The sequence below is a fragment of the Lissotriton vulgaris genome, chromosome 3_2, assembly GCF_964263255.1.
Source record: "Lissotriton vulgaris chromosome 3_2, aLisVul1.2, whole genome shotgun sequence".
In the NCBI taxonomy this organism is placed as follows: Eukaryota; Metazoa; Chordata; class Amphibia; order Caudata; family Salamandridae; genus Lissotriton; species Lissotriton vulgaris.
The window spans coordinates 251570878-251576172 of record NC_141690.1 but is presented as its reverse complement, the minus strand read 5'-3'; the positions used below and the strand labels follow the sequence as shown (position 1 = coordinate 251576172).

The 5295-nt window shown below is 43.7% G+C and overlaps 1 pseudogene; it reads right to left on the bottom strand.

Moving 5' to 3' along the window:
- Nucleotides 1-588: 588 nt before the first annotated feature.
- Nucleotides 589-1625, bottom strand: LOC147725608 (28S ribosomal RNA; annotated as a pseudogene).
- Between the last annotated feature and the right edge of the window lie 3670 nt (nt 1626-5295).

Here is a 5295-nt window from a genome sequence, read left to right as displayed (position 1 = left end):
CCCTCGGCCGGAACCAAGGAAGGTTAAGCCCAGGCCACGTCCTCTCCCTGACTGCCTGCCCGGGGGGCCAATTTCCTCGTCTATTTAGCCCCCACATAGTGGGGGCTTATAGAATTTTGGGGAAGGACAAAAATTGGAGTTAGCCCGGCCACCAACCCGCAGGGCCATCTGGTCACACAGCCAGGCGCCGAGATGGCCCGTGACGACCCGCACCCTGATGGCCTGGGAGGGTGCCATACCCAGTCGCCCTTGCAGTCTGGCCAGGGTGGCCGGGTGCACCAAGGCAGCCGCTCTGGAGGTTTCTTCCCCTGGGTGACTGCTGCTCACTTCCCTGCCCGACTTGCCTGGGAACAGCGGGAAGGGGAGGCCATCTGGTCACCCTGCCGACCCGCGAGGGATGGTGGCCCCCGTCCCCCGCACCCAGGGACAGGAGGGGGAGGCTCCTGTGCCAAAGGGCATGTGGTGGAGGCGGCCTCCCGTGGACCCGCATTACCCCTTCTGCGTCCCTCCCACTGGCCTAGCAGCAGAGGGACCCACCCCTGGGCATGGTGGAGGGAGGCGTCCGCGGGCACCCACGCTTGGAGAGACAAAAGCTTGGCTCAATGGATGACTTTCAATAAATCGAAGCGAGGTAGCTGCTCTGCTACTTACGAAACCCTGACCCAGAATCAGGTTGTCTATGAAGGATTTAGCACCGGGTACCCCACGAACATGCGGTGCATTAAGGGCGATGGAGGCGGCACCCTTCGATCCGCGCTCCGGTACCCAAGCGAGCGGCTCTACGCACCAGCCCCCCGAGAGAGGCCGGCTATCCCAGGCCAACCGAGGCTCCACAGCACTGCGATATTGTTATAGTTTAAGGGGGATTCTTACTTAGTGGCGTTCAGTCATAATCCCACAGATGGTAGCTTCTTCCCATTGGCTCCTCAGCCAAGCCCATACACCAAATGTCTGAACCTGCGGTTCCTCTCGTACTCAGCAGGATTACTATTGCAACAACACATCATCAGCAGGGTAAAACTAACCTGTCTCATAACGGTCTCAACCCAGCTCACGTTCCCTATAAGTGGGTGAACAATCCAACCCTTGGTGAATTCTGCTTCACAATGATAGGAAGAGCCGACATCGAAGGATCAAAAGACGACTTGGCTATGAACGCTTGTCCGTCACAAGCCAGTTATCCCTGTGGTAACTTTTCTGACACCTCCTGCTTGAAACCCAAAAAGTCAGAAAGATTGTGAGGCCCCGCTTTCGCGGTCTGTATTCATACTGAAAATCGACATCAAGCAAGCTTTTGCCCTTCTGCTCCGCGGGAGGTTACTGTCCTCCCTGAGCTCGCCTTAGGACACCTGTGTTACCATTTGACAGGTGTACCGCCCCAGTCAAACTCCCTACCTGCTACTGTCCCCGGAGCGGGTTGCGCCCGGCAGGTGCCGAGCGCTTGGAGCCAGAAGCGAGAGCCCCACGAGGCTCGCCCCCGCCTCACTGGGTAAGTGAAAAAACGATAAGAGTAGTGGTATTTCATTGGTGGCCCGAGGGCCTCCCACTTATCTTACACCTCTCATGTCTCTTCACAGTGCCAGACTAGAGTCAAGCTCAACAGGATCATCCTTCCCCGCTGATTCAGCCAAGCCCGTTCCTTTGGCTGTGGTTTCGCTAGATAGTAGGTAGGCACAGTGGGAATCTAGTTCATCCATTCACGCGCATCACTAATTAGATGACAAGGCATTTGGCTATTCTGTACCACCTTGTGATGGCACCTTCTGAGTTATTATGCTGCCCATCAGCGTCAATTCGGTTTTGCTTCCAACAATACAACATTCTTTCGTTCCCAAGTACTGCCACACTGAACGCTGTCCTCACTGGAACTGGGATCACGTATAGGCCGGAGATAGTACACCCTGCAGTACTATTCCAACAATTTAAAATTGTCTACGAACAGTTCTGAGAAATTAAAATATGATTAGCAGGACATCAATAATCAATGTGTGATAACTATCTGTATGAGATTATTTGAGACCTATTCCTCAATCAAGACATTTCAATAAGTATGATATACACAACTATATCCAAATTGTTATAAGCACACATTTATAAAATATACACATCTACAAATTGCACATCTAACTAGAAAATGCACATATATAAAATTGGAAAAATTCACATCTATAAAATTCACATCTATACTAAATCTTGTGACAACTATAAACCTGTATGTTAAAACATTATGCTTTATAAGGGTGACATGTGTGCGGCAAGAAAGTGCACATCTCAGTATAAGCTTGATGCTCAATTGTCCATGAATACTTGGCACATTTTAAGAGTGTCCATTAAAGTAGTCAGGCAAGCATTTTTCTTGAATGGGAATGACATTTGCAAACCTAAATCAGCCAGAAGAACATCATTACATTGAGGCCAAATACCACGACATCCTACGATAAAGCCATGACATTTTACAGTGGTGCATTTTGTGAGATCTTTGATTTGCTGTGACAGATCGCATAGTGCCGCCGCCCGCCTGGTGCTACGACTACCCAGGAAATCATCTGCCTCAAAAGCACTCAAAACCCTGCACTGGCTACCCATCCACAAAAGAGTGCTATTTAAACTCCTGTTCATTACGTTCAGAGCCTACCACCAGTCAGGACCGACATACCTGTCCCAAAGGTTTGGAATATACACTCCCCCACGATCACTCAGATCATCCAACCTAAACCTACTCCCAGTCCCTAAATTCAGACTAACCACAAAAGGTGGAAAATCCATCGGAGTACTGGGAGCCAAAGCTTGGAACAAACTCCCACCACAAATGCGCCTGATCCATTCCGAAAAATCGTTTCGAAAAATGCTCAAAACATGGATCTTCAAAATCGAAGACTCACTCTGCTTAGCGTTAATCTAAACCACACTTTACTCAATAGGATCTACCTAAGCAACATCCCTATTTCTTCTCTGTCGGGACAGTGATGTCTAGCGCCAAGATGCTCCCTGGAGTGTAAGAGCGCTCTATAAAAGCCCATTCACATTCACATTCACATTCACATTCACAGATCCTGATAATATTTCACTTTACTCTCATACGCTAATTCAAGGGAATTCTGTGAGTTTTCATATCAAATTGAAACATCAATCACTACAGCTGTACCATTTTTGGTAAACACTACATCTGGTTTTCGTAGTTCACCTTGATTATTCTTAACATGAGGTTCCCTATATGCCATCCAACCACAACATTTTGGTCTATCAATGAGCAGTTCCAGAATTTTGTTGTGTCTTTTAATCCTAATGTCCTTGGTTTTAGGACATTCGCCTGAAATATCAGAAATTGTTTCACAAACATCATTACAATATCTACAAGTAGCAAATGTACGATTTCTTCCTCTAGTGATGGTTTCCCTAGTAGTAAAACATTTGCTCTTAACATCAATGCAGCTATGTATTGGTTTTTTTTCATTTTGTTACGCTTGCTGATCCAGCCGTTTGAGGTTGGATTACTTGCTAAATATTTTGTACCATCACCTTGGACAGGGAGATTAGCCCATTTCTCAAATTATTCTTTTCTCCAATCATATGTTGCTAACAATTTCAAATCATAACTCAGAAACCCACTGTCTGAAATGTTAAGTTTGTGTGTTTTGATGATGTTATCAATTTTTTAATTTATTACTTCTCCTGCATACATGAACGAATGCGGCATGTACAGATCTGGAACTGCCCTGAGATACAATAAACTATTGACTTTATTGAGACCAATTTGTGTACATACTTTTGGTATACTGAGGCCCCCAAATGATCTTTTCGAGTAGAGGAGACCATCGCATATGTATGCAGGAAGGTGTAGTAAAATGTTTGACATTCTTTTTTATTGTTTGATCCAGAGCATTTAAAGTTTTTGCTTCTGTTCCTGTCATTTCCAACTTGAATGATAGTTTAGGTACCAAGTACTGACACTAAATTTCTATTTTCTGTGTGAGCTTAAGTGGTAGATTATCAAGTTTTTGAGCCCAATTGACAAGAACCTCATTAATTTGTTGGTTGCTTGTATGACCGTTGTGTGGATCAATGTTCAATCCGAGGTATCTCTCACTTTCACCTAGATGAATATTTTCAATATTTTCTTTTTCAAATTACCATGGTTTACAGTTGTTAACCAGGATTTTATCTTTATGGTTACTGATATAAAATCCATTTTTCTTTTTCACATTAAGTTTTAATCCTGTATTTTTACTGAACTTTTCAATGATTTTCAGATTTGTACTCATTCCTTCCCAGGTACTGCTGAGTACGGCGATGTCATCAGCAAAGGCGAGAGCGGTGATTTGCTCAATAAGGCCATCTGATCCAAATGTGAAGCCCTTGCCGTTTTTCTGAAGATCACAGATCAGAGGATCCATGGCAAGGTTAAATAGTAGTAGGATAAAGAGTCACCTTGTTTGATGCCAGAATTCATTGTTATTTCAGGAGTTTTTTCGTTGTTCTTTCCCTTGAAAGATGTTGTTGATTCCGTGTACAAGTCTTTTATTATGTCTCTGATGTATGATGGAACTCTTTGCCTTGCAAGACTCTGTATAATGTGACCATGACTGACAGAGTCGAAGGCTTTCGATATATCTATGAACTCAACTGCTAATGAGTGACTGTTTTTTCGTGCCCCTTTTATGATATTTTGCAGGAGAGTCAGATTCTCGAGACAACCTCTCACCTTCATGAAGCCTTTTTGTCTCGTATTCAATTCAACAATATTTTTGTGAATAACTTCATGAATGCAGTACCGATGGTAATTGGATGCCAGTTACTAATTTTTTTAAGTTCACTAATAGGTATATTCTTGAGTATCAAATGTGATCGGTTCTTTTTGATAATTTCTGGTACTCTTCTCATCATCAACCAAGACGATAGAATTCTGGGCAGCAGACTTGGTTGTTTGCTGTGTACTTTATACAAGTTATTCAGACCAATCTTATCAGGCCCCACTGCTTTCTTTAAATTGGAGTTCTCAAAGGTATGAGTTATTTCTAGCAGTGTTATTTCTTTACATAGATTTCTAATCCTCTGGTATCCAATCAATCGGCATTAAATTAGGATTTTTCTTGTTTTCTTTCTCAATTATGTTTTTGTAATATTGAAAGATTTTATCAGCACTGATTTGGCAAGTGGCATCTTCTGCCCCATCAGTGATAATCCTGGTAATTTTCTTTTTTGTCTTTTTGAAACATTGCCTGGTATTCTTTATAGCTGTCCTTTACTTAGGCATAATTTTTCTTGTGCGTCCGAGTAAGCCTTTCGTTTTTCTTG